General features: G+C 39.0%; 1 protein-coding gene across 6 annotated transcripts in view; it reads left to right on the forward strand.

The window, feature by feature from the left end:
* PDE3A (phosphodiesterase 3A) overlaps positions 1 to 21,012 on the forward strand; it is an 842,956-nt gene that overhangs the window by 460,001 nt on the left and 361,943 nt on the right. The window lies entirely within an intron of this gene.

The raw sequence follows: 21,012 nt of genomic DNA on the forward strand, positions 1-21,012 counted from the left end.
GGGACCCAGCCAAGTCATGCCCAGATTCCTGAGTCACAGAAACTGTGAGATGAGACATGTTGCTCTTTTAATCTACTAAGGTTTGGGGTTATTTGTTATTCAGCAGTAGATACCTAATACACAGGTATAAGAAATACATTTTATATTGTGACTTAATACACACACCTGCACACACACTTCTGTAGCTAAAGCAAGAGTTTCTTAAAAACAATATTAGAACAATATTCATCCTTACTATGTAGAGTGTGTCCAGATATTTTCTATTAATTTTTTAGAGTGGTGTTAAAGACACTATATTGATTTCATGACTCACCAGTTGGTTGTAACAAAGATTTTGGAAAGCACTGGTTAAGAATATAGTCCCTGGGGCTTCCCTGGTGGCGCAGTGGTTGAGAGTCCGCGTGCCGATGCAGGGGACACGGGTTCGTGCCCCGGCCCGGGAAGATCCCACATGTCGCGGAGCGGCTGGGCCCGTGAGCCATGGCCGCTGAGCCTGCATGTCCGGAGCCTGTGCTCCGCAATGGGAGAGGCCACAACAGTGAGAGGCTCGCGTACCGCAAAAAAAAAAAAAAAAAAAAGAATATAGTCCCTGGAGTGAAATTTCCCGGTTTTATAACTCAGCTCTGCCACTTAGTATTTGGGTGACCCTGGCAAAATTACACAGCCTTACTGTGTGTTGGTTTCCTAATCTGTAAAATGAGAAAAACAATGGACTATAGGGTGGTATTGAGGATTAGATCAGATAATGGGTGCACAGCATTTAGTATAGAACGTCACACATAGAAAAAGCCAACTATTCTTAGCTAATATTTTTTATGGTAATGAAGCTTTCCTAGATATTCCCTTATTCCTGGGACAGAACTGGTAATTCTATCCACTGCTATGGCTTGTTGAAGACAATTACTATAGCACCTTTTACATTCTATTATAATTATTTATCATGTATCTTCCCCTCCCACTTCATTCCTACTCAGGAGCTCCTTGAGAGGAGGTCCTATTTGTAATTATCCTTTGTGTCTTTAATACGGAGCACAATGCTTGACGCAGGCTAGTCATTCAGTAGCTATCGAATGAGTAAATGAATTAAAAATTATTTTTAAATTAAAAAAATACATACTCATCATCTCAATATAGCCCGTTTAGTTCTCAACATCTGTAATTAGGAAAAAGTGATACCTTACAGCAAGTTAAAAGTATGCTTCCTGTATACTCATTTTCCTGTCGCAATAAGTTTATTTCCTCCTTCATGACAGTTCTTCTGTATTCTCTCCTGAATTTTCATGGAGACGAACTATAAGATGGAAAAATAGGATTTATAATTCCAAATCATCTGAGCAAAAAAGTCCCCAAGTTTTCAACAATTCCTGACCACCATCTCAGTAATCCTTCTCTAGATGTATCACACTTTGCTAGTATTTCGATTAAAATCTGAAATCCACATTAGAACAACTGAGGGCAGGCAAATATGACATATAACTCTCATTGTCTTGGTCTTACATTACAATTTTGCCAGTGTATTCCAAAGTCTGAGACTTTTAAAATAAAATGTAACGTCCATTTTATACATACTCAATTATTTTTTTTAAATACAGGATTACATTTTATTTATTTATTTATTGGAGTATAGTTGTTTACAATGTTGTGTTAGTTTCTACCATACAGCAAAGTGAATCAGCTATACATATATATAAATATCCCCTCTTTTTTGGATTTCCTTCCCATTTAGGTCACCACAGAGCACTGAGTAGAGTTCCCTGTGCTATACAGTACGTTCCCATTAGTTATCTCTTTTATGCATGGTATCAATAGTGTATATCTGTCAATCCCAATCTCCCAATTCGTCCCAACCCCCCATTTTTATTTATACTTATTCTTATTAAATATTTGGTCTTACAGTCTATATCCTTTAGAAGACTTTTAGAATTCTGCTTTTCTCATACTGAATTAAGATTTCTCCGCTTTATATCACTAAAAAATGTAATAAGCATGCCTTCTAAGCTGTTAAACTAACTGACAAACTTGTCGAACAGAATAGGGCAAAGTAATGTCTCTGGACACTACAGTGTAAGTTGATATTCAGCTCTATTAATAAGCACTCTGGCTAGGATTCAATCAGGACAATTTATTTTTTACTTAATTATATCATGCATGTCCAAAAAGTCATTATGAGTCTATTCAAATTATTTTGATTGAATATAGATATTTGACACTATAGCATTGCCATAGAACTTCTATTTTCTACCTGTGTGGTCAGGCTATTAAAAAGCAAATGAGGGCCTTCCCTGTTGGCGCAGTGGTTGACAATCTGCCTGCCAATACAGGGGACATGGGTTCGAGCCCCGGTCCATGAAGATCCCACATGCCACGAAGCAACTAAGCCTGTGCGTCACAACTACTGAGCCTGCACTCTAAAGCCCACGAGCCACAACTACTGAGCCTGCACTCTAAAGCCTACAAGCCACAAATACTGAAGTCCACACACCTAGAGCCCGTGCTCTGCAGCAAGAGAAGCCACCTCAATGAGAAGCCCGCGCACCGCAACGAAGAGTAGCCCCTGCTCACCGCAATGAGAAAAAGCCCACACGCAGCAACAAAGACCCAGTGCAGCCAAAAATAAATACATAAAATAGATACAACATTAAAGAAATTAAAAATGTTAAAAAAAACCACAAAAAACAAATGAGTTCTCTGTGGCATAGTCTACTCTAAGTGAACCTATGCTGGCTTCTAGGCATTACCTTTATAAGAGCCAGAAAACAATTGATAATCCACATTAAAATTTTAAAGGGGACCAAAATTAAACTTAATGGTTTGTATTTGGGGGAATTATTTTTATGTTCTTTCTGAGCACTGGGAGAATACTTCTTATATTCTAGTAATTGCTACCCCTTTTGTATCATTCTGCAGAGATCTGACAGTATTAGAAAGTAACATGAGTAAGTTCTTTCCAGTAATTTAATGGAAGAATGTCACTTGAGCCAAATTATTTTTGTTTACTCACGTCATATATTGATATCAAATATCATCCTTATAACGACTTTCAGCTATTGTGGAGTTATTTTGTGACAGAACAATGACCTTGCCAAGAATAACTCAAAAAGCAAGATATATGTATAGTATAAAATGATATGCAGTATGACATATATGATATATAGTTGATACATATCATATATATATGTGTGTATGTGTGTGTGTGTGTGTGTATATATATATATATATTTATTTATTTTCCCAGAGAGAGGAAACCACTGTTTTCATACAACTTTCAGTTTTATATCTTGATGATGACCAATATGGGTTTGCTTTTTTAAAAAATATCATTGTCCCTTCATGGGCAACAGGAAAGCCAAATACAAGCTGAGTAATTCTGCTCTGGCACTCTTTGTTATTTAGATACCATCTCTTCCAAGAAGTGTGTCAACTCTCTGTCTGCCCATTCCTCATACTCTGCACAGCTGCTATTCCAGTGTGCTTGCAGCTCCCCAGAAGGGCCATCTCCTCTCACAAGTCCATGGCTTTACAGCTGCTTTCTTTGTGTCCAGAAATTTCTTACCCCCATTTATTCATTTGAATAACAGCTACTTATCCTCTAAGATCCGGTTTAGGATTTAGCCCATCTAAAATTGTTTCCAGGACCTTTTCCAACCCCATCTAAGCTGGGTATACAGTCATATATGTGTTATGATACAATTCTAAGCTTTTTTCCTACCAAAGCATGCGTTAGACTGTATTTTATTAGATTTTTTAATCTTCATCATCAGGTGAGTCTTTTTAGGGTAACAGCACATTTCATTTGCCTTTGAAACTCTGATAGCCAGATAATGAATGAATAAATGAATGGATCAAGAGTAGTAAGTTAATTAGACTTAAAGTCTGTTTAAGACCTGGTTCTGTTTATACATATGCAAGATTGGACTAACCTGATTAGCTACTCTGAGCCTCGGTTTCCTCTTCTCATGAAGAGAGTAGCTGTTCTTTTTTCCTTATTTGTCATTGTGAGGATCAAATGAAATAATGTAGGTAAAAGTCCATCTCATCAGTGAGGTCTTACAGAGACCTATTGACAACGCACTGAGCTGGGCATAGAATAGAATACAAAGAAGAACAAAGTATATTCTTGCCATTGAGGTACTTAGATCTGTCATGAGTGTCAAGGAAACAGGAGAAGGAATTGTTTCCTTCTGCTGTGAACAGGGAGAAAGCCAAAGAGAGGTACAGAGAGTGACATGTGAGCCAGGCCATAAAAGCAGATGAAGCATTTGCTTGGTTTGGAACTTTGAAATGATGAAATTACTACCAATTAGAAGAAACAAAAAGTTCTGTGAGAGTACAGAGAGAGAACTGCTTGATTTTTGTCCAGGGAGGTGAGATAAAGAAAGCTTCACAGAAGAGGTGACATTTAGGATAGATCTAGAAGGACAGACAATATCTTCCCGCCCTTCAAAGGCCTAGCAGGAAGATGGAAATTCCAGGCAGACACCAGACTAGATGACTAGGCTAGTTTGCCTGTAGCATAGGGTATAGTGTGAGGACGGCTGCAGACTCGCAGAGGAGGGTGTTTCCAATCCCTACCTGAGGGCAGGATTCTGGGTAAACAGCTGCTGAAGCCAAGAAGGGCGGGAAGGATGACTGAATGACAGATGGGGCCAAGTCGCATGAAGAGTGATGTCAGGACCGGCTGAAGCTGAAGCAACTACACAGTTGCCAAAAGGAAATCTGAGAGCAAAGACCAGGAGTCAGAAATGGATGGATGCCATGGTGTCAACACAGGGGCAGGGCAAGTTTCCAAAGGCAAAAGTCCAGTAGCCCAGCTGGGTTTGAAACCTCTGGGTGAGTACCATCAGGGACAAGGTTTAAAACAAAGATTTGATAGGCCAGAAAGGGGACTCAATGAGGGTCAAATTGTTTTGACAGTGTAAGGAAGGGGGTGCTGTTATTTCTAAGAGTCCAACAAGGATTGGTGGCATAAAACATCTTCAGTTTTATCTCCTGGTAGATGGAACTGTTCTCTACACCAGGGCAGAAAGCACCACCCATTCTACTCGCCCACTTTTGTGGAAGTTCTGTGCAACTCTACTAGAGGCAAAAAATAAAGCTGGAAAGATTAGAGGGGCTCCCAAGGAGAAGAGCCTAGAATGCCAGAGTGAGGAGTTTGTCCATGATTTGGAAGGTAATGGGGAACCATGGAAAGATTATGAGTAGGGAGGCCACATGACTGAAGTTGAATGTTAAGAAAATCAGCAGAGGGGACTTCTCTGCTAGTCCAGTGGGTAGGGCTCCGCACTCCCAATGCAGGGGGCCCGGGTTCGATCCCTGGTCAGGAAACTAGATCCCACATGCATACTGCAACTAAGAGTTTGCACGCCACAACTAAGGGGCCCACAGGCCGCAACTAAACATGCCACAATGAAGATCCTGCGTGCTGCAGCTAAGACCTGGCGCAGCCTACATTAATTAATTAATTAAAAAAAGAAAATAAGCAGAAAAGGTAATGGCACAGCTAGTGACGTTTTCAGCAAGTGGAATTTAAGTTATAAGAAGTCTAAATTGAAGACGGTTTCATTACTTATTTATGAAGAATACGTAATCAATGTGGCAAGCATTCATTTATTAAATCTGTATTTTCTGACTTGCAATAAGGCTAGGTGGTGCCATTTTATGGCCCACTCTTTATCATCGTCATGCTCACCATTTTGTTGCTGTGTGTGTGTGGTTGGTGATGGTGCCTATCGTATAAAGAGGAATCAGAATTAGCACTTTAAGTTCCTACAAGTGCACTCTGAATGTAATGCAGGCAGGTTTATACACAAAATGTGGTCATGTAAGCTGCTTACACTTGTTATGATGGTTTAGAATCAGTTATAAACCCATTGGGAAAACTTTTGTATACCTGGATATGCTAGTTTCTGAAATCCCTCTACGCCCGTAGGATGGGAATATTCCTTGGTTTTGTCCAGTTCTGTTCCCTGGGAGGGGCTCTCCAGTCCATTGTTCTCTGGTGGCCTTTGTTTCCTTTCTCTGCATGTTTGTTTTTGTTTCTTTTACTCATTATCCTCCTTGGCCCCATGTGAAGTGAGCATTGGAAAATTGCCTCTTCTTAGAAGCTAGAAGCATTCTCAGCCTGTAGAAACGTGGAGACTGAAGGATAATGTTCCGTTTTGAAAAAGTCTTTCTTAGCCCAGACTCATGGTATCTATAGCTATAAACTTTCTTAAAATGATTGGCTTCTTATCTATTAACTTTCAGTTAGCTCCATGTACTATTAGCCATGGTTCTTTGTTCTTTTCTAGACACACTTCTTAGATTTTATATATGTTAGTATATAAAAAACAAATCCAAGAAGTGTACATGTATGCATGTATATACATATATATTATGTGTATATATGCCCTTTTTTGTTGTTTTCTTCTCCCTCACGCTTCTCTTTCTTGCCTTATGAATACCTTGGAAATATCAGACTTTGGTGGGAGAGCTACAACTTTAGTCTCAATTCACTGAGTCATTTTGTCCAATTTTAAGGATTTCCTGGGCACCCCCTTAATCTATTCAGAAGTTTTAACAATGAATAAGTATACCCTTCTTTTGATTCTTATTACAAAGTCAAGTTTTTAATCAGCCTTTATCCTCAGAGCATTTCTTTTTTAAATTTATTTATTTATTTACTTATTTATTTATACTTCTGGCTGTGTTGGTTCTTCGTTGCTGCACGTGGGCTGTCTCCAGCTGCAGCGAGCGGGGGCTGCTCTTCGTTATGGTGCACGGGCTTCTTATTGCGGTGGCTTCTCTTGTTGTGGAGCACGGGTTCTAGGTGCGCGGGCTGCAATAGTTGTGGCTCGCGGGCTCTAGAGCTCAGGCTCAGTAGTTGTGGCGCATGGGCTTAGCTGCTCTGCGGCATGTGGGATCTTCCCGGACCAGGGCTCAAACCCGCGTCCCCTGCGTTGGCAGGTGGATTCTTAATCACTGCGCCACCAGGGAAGCCCCCTCTCAGAACATTTCTTAATTTTATGTTGTTTTTAGCACAAGGAGATCAACTCAGTGCTTTGTGATGACCTAGAGGGTTGGGATAGGAAGGGTGGGAGGGAGGCTCAAGAGGGCAGGGATATGGGGATAAGTGTATACATATAGCTGATTCACTTTGTTGTACAGCAGAAACTAACACAACATTGTAAAGCATTTATATTCCAATAAAGATATGAAAAAAAATTTTATGTTTTTCCTGTTTAAGCTCGAGAAGTGTAGTTGTCTCTTCCATTCGTATAAAATTCTAACATTGTGGCCTCCCTCCATGTCCTTTCACTCCTTTTTGTAAATCAGTCTGCTCTTTTCTATGGTCATGTCTTTCTTATATTTTGCATATGCAGACAATGGCAATTAACAATGGCACTGACAGGGCTTCTCTTGTCGTGCAGTGGTTGAGAGTCCGCCTGCCGATGCAGGGGACACGGGTTCGTGCCCCGGTCCGGGAAGATCCCACGTGCCGCGGAGCGGCTGGGCCCGTGAGCCATGGCCGCTGAGCCTGCGCGTCCGGAGCCTGTGCTCCGCAACGGGAGAGGCCACAGCAGTGAGAGGCCCGCGTACCGCAAAAAAAAAAAAAAAAGTATCTTCTGCCAAAAAATAAAACTAGGCTGGTCACATTTGTTACTGGCCACAGCTACTGCATGTAAGAAATATTCTAAAAATCTGATATATGCTGATTAAATTTCTGCTTTCTTTAATCTTTTATCTTGTGGTAACCAAGGGCATGACTCAGCTTCCAGTTTTTTGTTTTTGTTTTTTAATTATTAATTAATTTATTTTACTTATTTATTTTTTTTGCGGTACGCGGGCTTCTCACTGTTGTGGCCTCTCCCGCCGCGGAGCACAGGCTCATGGCTCACGCGTCCAGCCGCTCCGCGGCATGTGGGATGTTCCCGGACCGGGGCACGAATCCGTGTCCCCTGCATCGGCAGGCAGACCCTCAAGCACTGCGCCACCAGGGAAGCCCAGCATCCAGTTTTGAATATCATATTAAAATATAAAGCTCCTCTTTTAAAAAATTAAGGGATTCATGAAAGCTACTTTGTATCTTTATTTTTTTTTTCATCAACGTGTATACCTACTAAATGGAAGGAAAAGTATAGGCTTACTTTTCATAACATGAAGAGAATCTGAAAATTGGTAGTAGAATAAAAAATAGTATTACTGTTTGGGAAAGGATGGTAATTGTACAGAAAAGATGCTTACAAAAAATTAAAATATATAAATGGTAAATAAAAGTCTAAGGCTGGCAGTTGAATTGCAGGGAGAAACAAAAATGGAATGTTCTTTTTAGCTCTCTCAGTTTTACATTTCAGTTCTAATATAGATGTTTCAATCAAGAACTTTACAAAACAGAAAAGAACCTAAATAGAACATTCCGTGTAAGGGAACTGAGCTGACTGGATGATAGGAAATTAAATGACCCATTCACATGCATTCCACGCACTCAAGATTGTGGCTCAAAGTGGTTAATATCTGATGACTGTTCTTGGGCTCAGGTCCAATCAGCTGCTGGTCACATTCTCTCCATCTCTCTGCTGATCACGGTGTCTCTATCACACTTCCTGCTGAAATTAGCAAAGATATCTCTATCGAAGAAAATACATTTTAGATGAGGCTGGATTTCAAACCACATTTTCAAATCTAGACATGGTTTCAGTTGGCACAAATGTAAAGATGAAAAAGAAAGCTATACCGTTAACTTGGTGAGAAAGGGAAGCATCATCAAAGCTGTGTTTTTCCATAATTTGCCTAACTTAATTTTAGGCTTAAACGAACCTTTCAATATACTTCATTGAAAACACTCCCTGCCAGGACAAGCTGTTTCCTCCTCTGACCTGCTGTATCATTTATTGTGTAGACAGTGTTCATGGTCCTAGCATATGTTGTCTTTAAATAAAACTTGCCATTTGTACATATCTGTAAATTGCACAATTTACAAAATGCTTTCACATCCAAAAACACATTTTTGAATCCATAAAAATCCTATAAATGTATCAATAACCCCATTTTACAGTTGAGGAAATAGAGACTGAATGAGATTAAACAAGCTGTCCAAGTTCTTAAAACCAGAAGAACTGGGACCCTTCTGATGCAAAATCTGGTCTTTTCACTGAAATTACTCTCTTGCTTGCATTGGTGGTTAACTTGAACCACATAGGTACTGAATACCAACAGGGTTAGTAGCTTCTTGAGCAAACTATGTCTTGCACAATTTTTTATAAGCAACCCTTATAAGAATGTCCTATGCAAGGTAGTAATTCAAAAAAGTCTTTTGTAAATGATGATGACCAGTTCCAAGAGTCTTCTTCCAAAGTAGGCTTAGTAAATCTTAGCTAGCTTTGAGATGTGTTTCACTTGTACTTTAAAATATAGTGAACTTGGACTTCCTTGGTGGCGCAGTGGTTAAGAATCCACCTGCCAGTGCCGGGGACATGGGTTCAAGCCCTGGTCCGGGAAGATCCCACATGCTGTGGAGCAACTAAGCCCCTGCGCCACAATTTCTGAGCCTGCGCTCTGGAGCCCGCAAGCCACAACTACTGAAGCCCGTGTGCCTAGAGCCCGTGCTCCGCAACAAGAGAAGCCACTGCAATGAGAAGCCTGTGCACAGCAACAAAGAGTAATCCCCACTCACCGCAACTAAAGAGAGCCCTCACGCAGCAACGAAGATCCAACGCAGCCATAAAAAAATTAATTAATTAATTACTTAAAAAAATATATATATATAGTGACCTTACTCTCCTGTAGAATTTCTTGAGATTAAGAGCCTGAATGATTTGCTTGCTTAGTCAATCTTCAAGCTTCATACTGTTGGTTAAAATAAGCCAAAAAATCAAAAAAACAAAACAAAAAACCTGCTCACTTCAATAACTTTCAAGCAAAAAGAAAATTCAATTTTTAGATATATTTCCTTTTTCTAAACTTACTGAGAGGAGTAATTGTTTACTGTGTAGAAACAAAGAGAAGCTATCAAAGCCAAATTTCAACACTCCATTGGAGAATTTAATATAAAAAGTGATTTTTTGTTTCCATCTACCAAAGAATTATGATGAGCTCCGTAGCTGACACCTTTGACAATATATTTTTATCAGAGGTAATTGATTTACAATTGAATAGGAAACATCTCTATGCAAAAGAAATATAATTTCAAATCTTTTAGCATAATTTAAAAACTAATTTCTGTGTTCAGAAGGTCTCAAAACTACTCAGCTCCTGAAAAAACTCCACGGCCTCTATAAACATAAGACGAAATGTGTTTTCTCTGGGAATGTTAATTCATGTTCAAAGAATTACCACAATATGAGGCTCACAGAGTCAGACTCCATTGTCATCATCCACGAATTTTTAGAAGTAAACATCCTTAGAAATAAAATCCACTAAAAGGCAGTGAATCAACAATGCACTATTGAAAGTTTCCACGTGGAAACTCCTAAAGTAAACTATGTTATTCCTCAGAAAATGTCATTTTAAAGGAATATACTTACTTTCCTTCTTAACAATTTATTTGCACAGGAGACTCAAGTGGGTGCTGCCATTAACATTGGAACGGCTCCTGATAAGAGCCTTCTGTGCCTGGGACAAATGTATACTCAGAGAAGGGAGAAGAGTAGCTTCCCAGAGTGGGTCCCAGGACGGTGAGGGTGGCGTGGGGAGTGGTAGGCCTTTTGGCTAAATAGCCGAATATAATTTCTACACAGCTTTGTTTTATTTAATCCTCACAAGAGCCCTAAGAGGAAACTATGGCAAATATTCTTCCCATTTTATAGGCTAGAAAACTAAGGCCCAGAGAAGTTAATTACATCATCCAGGTAGTCAACAGAGTCTAGGCTTGCCTGCTAATCCACTAAACCTTCCATGGCATAAACTTGTGACTAATTTCAGGATTAAGCTTGAGTAAAGGGATTCAGGAATTTAGGCGTGTGGGAACAGAAGAGAGCAGCAATAGCCTGTAGCCCCTATTCCTGTTAGAATACAGACTTCTTCTTTATTAGTGCATTTAACACAATTTTAAAGACCACCCATGATGCATGGGGCACTGCATGGCACTGGAGTTATAAAGATAAATGGAACAAACATGGTCTCTACACTCACGGAGCTGACAATCTAATAGGAAAGAGAAACAGCAAAGAAATGTTTTCACACACACTTGATGACATTTGTGTTATGTGTGTTGGTAAGACCGGAGAGGAATGGGCTCTCTCTAGCCTTTGTTGATGCTCTTTTCCTAGACCAGGACTCTGGTGTGTCTTTCCTTCCCAGGACTGTTCTATTGGAAGTGGATGTGTAAAATATATGATGTGTATATATATATATATATATATATATATATATATATATATATATATGTATACACATATATTTTTTTGCTTTTCAAATTTTCAATCTGGTGGAAACACTTCATTTTCCTAGAGAAATAGCAATTGGGGGATTAAACAACTGATTGTTATTGCCAGTGCACAGGATGAGAGTTGTATCCTCCTGTGTGTTAGCAATCCTGAAGAAATCAAACCAGGAGGAACATCATTGAACTGGGAGGCTGGCACGTGGGGTAAAGTTCTGACTCTTGTCACCTTATAAGTTTTAGAACCAAGGGGGAGTTACTGCCCTTCACTGGCCTCAGTTTTTCCACATCTGTGAAATGTAGTTGGACTAGATCCTTAAATATTCTTGTGTGTCTCTATGAAACAAACTCACTAAGTGCTAACAAACTTCAGAATTTGTTTAAAGCTAAGAGTCTGGCCCATGTATTTAATGGACAGATTATGGGTTTCAATAGTTATTTTGACTATGTCTTGTTTAAATAGAGTAGCCATTAGAGAGGAGAGATTTATTTTAAATTTGAGTCACTCCATATACAACAGAAAGCAGGTAAGCATTTTTAGATCACTTATGTATTTTAGGAACAAAACCGTCTGATACCTTTTACTCTAGTCAACAAAAAGCCATAGTGTATTTGGCAATTGGATGTTCAAAAGCTGTGATGGGGTTTCTTTTTATATCCAAAGAGTTCTGAAAGTCATCTAGTGAGTGACCATGATGGGTAGAGCTTTTTCTGTCTGTGTTTCCCAAGCTTTTCATGAAAATCTATAAAAATTAGCTTGCGCAGACAATCTGTGACATTTCTCTGGAGTAATATGAGCAATTTGGGTTAAAGTGTGTGGGAAAAGCTGGAGGAAGCATATTAGCATGCGGTATTAATGCAAACTCCCCTTTCCCTTTGGTGACATAAATGAACAATTTGCAGGCAGATTATTACCTATCCAGGTTAAGAATTTTCCATTCTTCTTTTTCTTTAACTCCATTAAAAAAAATTGATGTCTAGCTGGGAACAATTAAAAGAAATTAGCACATATGGTATAGTGGCATAAGTCAAGAAGTTTTAACATTTGTATTTAATTTAATAATCATACTTAATGCCTTGTAGTTTTGAAAGTTTAGCCAGAGCTTAAATTAAGTCAGATTTTATTCTTTTCTTTTATGCTTTCCTTCTCTTTCTCTCTTTCTTTCTCTCTTTCTGTGTGTGAGATAAAAAGAATGGAACATTTCTTTTATATAAAGCCCCATAAAATCTTTTATGGAAATCCCTTTCATTAAAAAGAACAAAAAAAAAACATACTGAAAAACAAATACCAGCAAATAAATTATATATAATAGGGGCTTCCCTGGTGGCACAGTGGTTAAGAATCCGCCTGTCAATGCAGGGGACACGGGTTTGAGCCCTGGTCCAGGAAGATACCACATGCCACAGAGCAGCTAAGCCCGTGCGCCACTACACTGAGCCTGTGCTCTAGAGCCCGCGAGCCACAACTACTGAGCCCGTGCGCCTAGAGCCTGTGCTCCGCAACAGGAGAAGCCACCGCAATGAGAAGCCCACGCACTGCCACGAAAAATAGTCCCCGCGCGTCGCAACTAGAGAAAGCCCGCGTGCAGCAATGAAGACCCAATGCAGCCAAAAAATAAATTAAATAAATAAGTTTATAACAAAAAAAATTATATATGATAGGCACTTAAGACTGAGAAACAGAAAAAATATTGATAGCCACTCTTAAATTCTTGATTCTTCTACATCATCTTAAATAGTGGTTGTAAAACCCACTCAAAGTTTCTGAATCGAATGAGCTTTAGTAGTGACTTCACAATATACAACAAACCCAAATTCTGAGAAACTTCTCATAACCACACGTTCTATTTCATTTCAGCCTAAGATCAATATAGCATTTGCTTTCCAAATTAAGTTTTGTGTATTTGAGCTATTGGATTTTTTACAAAATGTGAAAGTAACTCGTTAAATAAGCTAACTAAATTGAAAGATTTTTGTTGGTTATAATGTTAACTTTTTGTTCTGATTAGAAAACTAGGTTATATTTCTTTTATGTGGCTATATATTTCATTTATATTATAAATTTATACACTTATTTATATAATATACACGTGTGCATTATATCATTTATTATATGTGTGTATCATATATGTGTGTATTATTTTTAGAGCCAAAAGGATTTTTTACCCTAATTTTATTTTCCAGTTTACATCCTAAATTCCTCTTTCTTATTTTCATTATATCTTATTTCAGGACTACAGTATGACCTTGCTTAACTTGTAAGTGGACACCACCTGGTTGTCCCACAGCTGCTTAGATCTCATTCTGTCCAAACCGAACTCACTCCTTTTCCCATTGAGTTGGCTTCAAGAGCTCTTATTTGCTTTTAGTTATTGGTGATCCCACGTCAGAAGCCTCCAGTTATCCCTGATTACTCCCTACCTCTCAATCCCAGATCCAAATGATTACTGAATCCTGTTAGTTGTCACAGAAAAATGTCTTTGAAGTTTAAGCCTCTTGGCCTTCACTTCCAGGGCCACAGCTGTAGCGCAGGCGAATCGGAAGTAGCTTTGATTCCACCATTTATGAGCCATGTGACAAGTTAACCCCTGTAAGCTTTGGTTTCCTCAAATATTAAGTGTGGATGGGAGACCAAATGAGGTAATGCATATAAACCATCGAGCAGACTTCTGACGAGCAATAAATTGAATCTTAGGTAAAGGATGAAAAGAAGAGAAGGTTTAGTCCCAACAGACAGTAAAAAGCCTTGGAAAGTTGAAGCGGAGTAGCCTTTTCAGGAACAAGTATCAATAGTCTTCTATATCCTTCGCTGTTAGATCAAGAAACCGTGCTGAGGGCTTAATAACATAATGTTCATAGCTAAACAAGATTTCCTCAGGTTTTATTTTAAATTCAGAGTAGAAGAGAAAAGCCCATCAGCACAAACAGCAACTAAATACCACCCTCAGACAGATATGTACATACATTTGTCTGCCACGAGGACCTAGGAAAAGATGCCCAGCAAGTGATTGACTGATCCGGCATCTTCAGCTCCTAATAGAGAATGATGGGAAATGATTATAGTAGCTACTTTTGCAACACCTTATTTTTGAAATTGTTTATTTACAGTATTTAAAGTTTCATGGGGACCCTGTACTCTCAATCTAAATACAAACAGTTATAAGCTTCAGTCTGAGACTATTTTTACATTAGTCTGTCAACCAGTCTTTACTTATTTGCAATGATTGTTTTTTCTTCTGACCTATTTCCGAAAGCTGTTTCTTTTATCTTCAACGGATTCAGGCTAATTATATCTGCTCCTACCCAGAGGGAAGGAACAGTCCTTTGGAACCAGTGCTGTAGGGCAGTAATCAGGACTTATCTGAGATGGACCCGTGTTCAGTAGCTATAAGAAGACAGGATGTTGGAATTAGAAAGATCTTTCTGATATTTCTTTCTACTGCTAGGAGAGAGACAACAGTGTATCAGTGATCCTGTCTCCCTGTCAGGTCACTTTTCCTGTGATCAACATTAAGAAAGGAAAAAAAAAAGTTAACATTTAGTTCTTAACTGAACCTATATGTGTTTTCAAGTAACACTGAGATATCCCAGTCTTTGTCTATCCTAAATGAATTATCTTAGCCTTTCCTTTCACTGTTTAAAATAACAGTTTCTAGCCGTAGTTGGATATGCCTGTTTTCAAAATATAACTTCAAGGAGACGTAGCTGCTTCAGTAATTGTGGATTACAATTTATTCAGGGTGTCAGAGCAAGTCCATTAGATAGAAATCTATAAAGGCTGTTAAATTTGTCAGCCATGAGGTCTTTCACTTTGGCAGATGTTTATCTATAGTTGTTTATGATTTTCTAGTTTCCCTGTTTCTACCAGGGCCTATTTGAAGTTCATACTATTTCTTAAATTTCTTTCATGTCCTTGGAAGTTAATGTGTCATCTTTTCAAAATATGTAGTTATTTTCCTTTCATATCTTGCTAAGGTTGACAAACAGCATGTTTATGTAAGAACAATTGTGTCAGGTTAGTTAGAACCCTGAATGATATGGGAGGTGATATTTAAGAGTAGGTTTCAAACAAAGTTTCAGGAAACGTGAGGGATTTGGGTCGGTTAAGTCTAAGATGCAGTGGAAGCCAGGGACAGTCCCATAAATGTTCTAGAACTTCAGCCCCTAGCACGCAGTGATAAATTATTCGCAGTGATTACCTCAAAGCAACACAGAATGGCTACCACTCCTAAATACAGTAAGTCCCCTACATATAAACCTTTAAGTTATGAACTTTCAAAGATGTGAACATGCGGGAGGTTATGGCCATCACCGTGAAGGGGGTTTGGAAGAACCTTTGCTTGCTGTTTGTTCATGATTTTCATGGATTTGAGAAGGTGGATGAGGAGTCCAAAGAGATCTTCAGCAACTTAGTGACCCTCAGTGAGAAGCTGGAGATAGATCTGCAAGAGGATGACTTCACTGAACTCCTTGAGTGCAACACAAGGAGATAACTAATGAAGACCTGATGGAACTGAAGGCCCAGAGAAAGGATGAAGAGAGACAAGAGGAAGAAGTAACTGAAGAACTGAAGAGATTCACAGTGCAGGAAATGGCAAGGGGATTTTCTTTATTTGAGGAGTCACTGTTAGTTTTTGAGGCACAGGACCGGAACACAGAACTGTACATGAAGGTTGCAGCAGCCGTTCAGAATGCAATCCAGTGCTACCGTGTCATCTATGACGAGAAAAGAAGAGCTACTACCCAGACATCACTGGATCCTTTTTTCAAGAGGGTAGATAGAATTGATTCCAGCGAGGAGCCAGAACCTGTGCCATCAGCGTCAGGCGTGAGTGAAAGTGCAGCCTGCCCTCCGTCTCCTGTTGCTGACGATCCTTCAGCTCTACCATCTCCCACCTCCTCTCCCTCCTCCAGTCAGTAACTCTTCTTGCCTGTTCACTTGATGCCAGCCCCTGTATGCCAGTTGTTGGACTGTACTTTTCAAGGTACTGGAATGTAAGATTAAAAATGTTTTATTTTTTGTGTTTGTTTTTATGTATTATTTGTGTGAAAAGTATTATAAACCTATTACAGTACAGTGCTATATAGCCGATTGTGTTAGTTGGGTACGTAGGCTAACTTTGTTGGACTTAGGAACAAGTTGGACTTATGAATGTGCTCTCGGAACAAAACTGGTTCATATGTAGGGAACTCACTGTAGTGATGAATTACTTAGGATAAACTAAATAGTTTTTTCAGTGATGAACTGCAGGAGAGGGTGACTGTTTTTGAGATCATATAGATAAAATCAAGCTCAAATTCTTATATTCTTGACTCAGACATAAGATTAGAGTACTTATAATTGTCCTATTGTGAAATATACTTTAAAAGGGACTATTTGACATATATGTACAATCTTACAAAGAACAATATGACAAATAAGCATATAAAACCATCTGCCTTAAAAATTGGAAAATTAGATGCAGGTCAAGTACATTTCCATTCCTGCCCATCTTTTTGGGGAGTCAATATTCTAAAACTTTCGTTAACATTTCCCTTGATATTCTTCATGGTTTTGCCACATATGTATATCCTAAAAATGCTGGTTATCTTTTTCTGCTTTTTACTTTTATATGCTGATAATAATTCATTCTTTTTTTTTTTTTTTTTTTTTTGCGGTACGCGGGCCTCTCACTGTTGTGGCCTCTCCCGTTGCAGAGCACAGGCTCCGGACGCACAGGCTCAGCGGCCATGGCTCACGGGCCCAGCCGCTCCATGGCATGCGGGATCTTCCCAGACCGGGGCACGAACCCATGTCCCCTGCATCGGCAGGCGGACTCTCAACCACTGTGCCACCAGGGAAGCCCAATGACTCATTCTTTTACATGCACTTTAGTGACTTTTTCCCCCCCAAATATTATATCTTGAGTTTCATCCATGTTGATAGCCTGGTTCATTTACTTTCAAAAATGTGTGATATATGACTACAATTGACCCTTGAACTACTCAGGGGTTAGGGGCACTGACCCTCACCTGCAGTTGAAAATTCATGTATAACTTTTGACTGCCCCAAAACTTAACTACTAATAGCCTGCTGTTGACCAGAAGCCTTACCAATAACATAAATAGTTGATTAAGACATATTTTGTATCTTATATATATTATATACTGTATTCTTACAATAAAGTAAGCTAGAGAAAAGAAAATGATAATAAGAAAATCATAGGAAGAGAAAATACATTTACAGTACTCTACTGTATTCATTGATACCGATATCATCTGTCTGCAAGATGAATCATCTATCCATCAGTATCTACATCCATATTGTCTTATATGATACAAAAAACTGTAGATGTTATATGTATTACTAACACCAGACATCAAAAATGAAAAAGTCACTTGAAAAAGAAATTCATGTTTATTTACAGGTATAGCAATTCATGCACTGATAATGAAGAAGTAGCAATGTGATTGTTTTATGGTAGCCTCGTGTAATCGATACAGTTCCTTCACGGTAGCCTAGCCTATACACTAATGAATGAATCAGTGTAAAATTTTTATGGCATATGATATTACAGTCATATTCATAATACAGTATTGGAAATATTGTTACATTAAAAAAACACCTGTGATAAGCAGTTTCTCCAATTACCAGAGAGCCATACTATATGGTCACATAATTTTTTGACAGCAAAGTTATCAAACAATAAGAAAACTAAAACATTTAAAATTTTGTACTAAACATCACTCTCTTACATGTCTATAAGGATAGGCTATCCACTTCAATACAAGTCTTGCACACGATGAATACTTAGGCAATGATGATGACACAAAAATTCTCATACAGTTCTTTCTGTATATTAGATTTTCACATGGACACACACACATACAACAGATAACTATTAACTGTACTGTGTGATGATTATTTTCTATTAATGTAGTGGAAGTGGATGATGATGAAGGTCTTCATCCTCATCGTTTTCACGTTGAGTAGTCTGAAGGGAAGGAGGAGGTGGGAGGGGAGGCAGGAAGGGCAGGCACACTCAGTGTAACTTTACAGAAATACATCAGAATTCTGTTTGACTTTTTGCTTTTTCGTTTCTCTAAAAAATGTTTCACTGTGGTACCAGTCCTTCTTCCACCATTTGCTTTAGTTTCAGTGCCCATATCACGTCCTAAAAGAAGTCAAAAGCGGTCTTGAATCATCAAGACAATCTGCCAGATTGTCTGAAGGCAATTTGTTTTCTAGCACTGCCTCTCCTATGCCTTCTTCCTCATCGTCTGGCCCTGGGTGGGAAGGACTCATCTCCGTCAAGTCATCTTCTGTTCATTCCTCTTGGTGTGGTATCTATTAGCTCTTGAATTTTTCCAAGATCCGTTTCTTAAAACCCTTCACCCCCTCCCCCCCCAATTTTTTTTTCTGCCATATCCACAGTCTCTTCATGACTTCCTTGATTGGTTCTGTCCTGTGAAGTCATGCACAGCATCTGGACACAGTTTTCTCCAGCAGGAATTTATTGTCTCTGGCTGATGGCTTTCTTGGGTTTTTCTATAACACCACAGTGGCATCTTCAATGGGGTAATCCTTCCAGACTTTCATGATGTTCTCTCTATCAAGGTTCCCTTCCATAGTATTGACAGTCCTTCCCACAGAGTACCATGTGTAATGAGTCTGAAAGGTCTTTATGACCCCCTGTTCTAGAAGGTGAATTAGAGGTGTTGTGTTGGGGCAATGAGACCACTTGGACACCTTCAGTGTTGAACTCTCAGCGTTCAGGGTGGCTGGTATCGAAAGAACTTTTAAAGGCAGTCATTGACTGTCAAGGTAGTTCCTGACCTTAAGGACAAAGCATTGATGGAACTGATACAGTGGAAGGATTTCATTGTCCAGGCCTTCTTCCTGTACAACCAACCAAAAGACTAGCAGCTGCTGTTTATCTTTTCCCTTCAAGGCTTGGAGGTTAGCAGCTTTACAGATAAGGTCAGTCCTGATCATAAACCCAACTGTACTTTCACAAAACTGTAGAGTTAGCTTATCCCTTCCTGCCTTAAATCCTGGTGCTTACTTCTCTACCTTACTAATAAATGTCTTTTGTGGCTTTCTTTTCCCCAAAATAGGACATTTTTGTCTGCATTAAAAATCTATTCAGGCAGATATCCTTCCTCGTCAATGAGAATGAGGCTTCTTAATGGCATCGAAACTCATCTGCTGCCTCTTGGTCAGCAGAAGCTGCTTCTCCTGATATCTTGGCATCTCTAAATCCAAACCTCTTTCTAAAATTATCTCCAGCTTTAGATCCTTCACCCTCCTTTTGCTTTACGTTGTGATATGATGGCTTCACTTTTTCTTGAATCATATTAGAGTCTTTAGGTATGCCTTTCCTATAGTAATCTTGCACCCACATAAAGCTGCATTTTCAATATGAGATAAAAAAGTATTTCACAAAAAGTGCAAAGCTTTCACGCCTGTTGGGATAGCTGCAGCAATGGCTTCATGAATTTCCTTTTTGGACAGTGGTCCTCACACTGGATTCATTTATCTTGAGATGGTGGGCAACTGCAGCTGCAGACCTCAATCTATGGTACACAGCAAGCAATTTAATTTTTTCTTGTAATGTCATGACTTTTCTGTGCTTCTTGGGAGCACTTCCAACATCACTAGAGGCACTTTCTATGGGTCCCATGGTTTTATCCAAGGTTTTCGCTACTGCACTAAACATGATGAAAAATACTCAAGAACCTCAAGAGATCACTTTTTACTGTGATACACAATCTACTGGAGAGACAAACTGCTCACGTGGACACAATTAGCCTCACAGAGCCTTTTAAGCAGATATTCCCAACACGTGAGCTCACTGCAATAGCAATGGGAGATGGCTACAAAATTATTACAGTAGTGGAGTATGTGCTACAGTCAATTTTATGTAATCGTGATTTAATACTGCATCTTTACCATTTCTCTCTACTTGGCATGGCACCATATAAGGGATGTAATTGCATAAGTTTTGGTAAATTTTGACTTTTTATAATAGATTTATATATATTTTATGATCTAAGTGACAAAATAGACTCGTTTCTACTTATATTTTATGCATTCTTGACATACCTTTTTCTTATTTTTGATGTTTCTAGGTTATGTGGTTTGTGAGCTTTTTTCAAATTGTCACAAACTTCAAAAAATTTTCTAATTTATTTATTAAAAATATGGGTAGGGCTTCCCTGGTGGCGCAGTGGTTGAGAGTCCGCCTGCCGATGCAGGGGACACAGGTTCGTGCCCCAGTCCGGGAAGATCCCACATGCCGCGGAGCGGCTGGGCCCGTGAGCCATGGCCGCTGAGCCTGTGCGTCCGGAGCCTGTGCTCCGCAATGGAAGAGGCCACAACAGTGAGAGGCCCGCGTACCACAAAAAAAAAAAAAAAAAAAAAAAAATATATATATATATATATATATATATATATATATATGGGTATAAAAACATATGGGTATAAGTGGACCCATGCAGTTAAAGCTAATGTTGTTCAAGGGTCTACTGTGTATGAATTTAAGATGATTTATTTATCTAGTCTCCCATCAATGTACATTTGGATTATTTCTTGTCTATTTCAAACCCTACTTCTATTGACATTTTTGTATATATCAACTGATAAGCATATAGTTAGAAATAATTCTCTGTGC

The sequence above is a fragment of the Delphinus delphis genome, chromosome 11 (assembly GCF_949987515.2).
Source record: "Delphinus delphis chromosome 11, mDelDel1.2, whole genome shotgun sequence".
Taxonomy (NCBI): domain Eukaryota; kingdom Metazoa; phylum Chordata; class Mammalia; order Artiodactyla; family Delphinidae; genus Delphinus; species Delphinus delphis.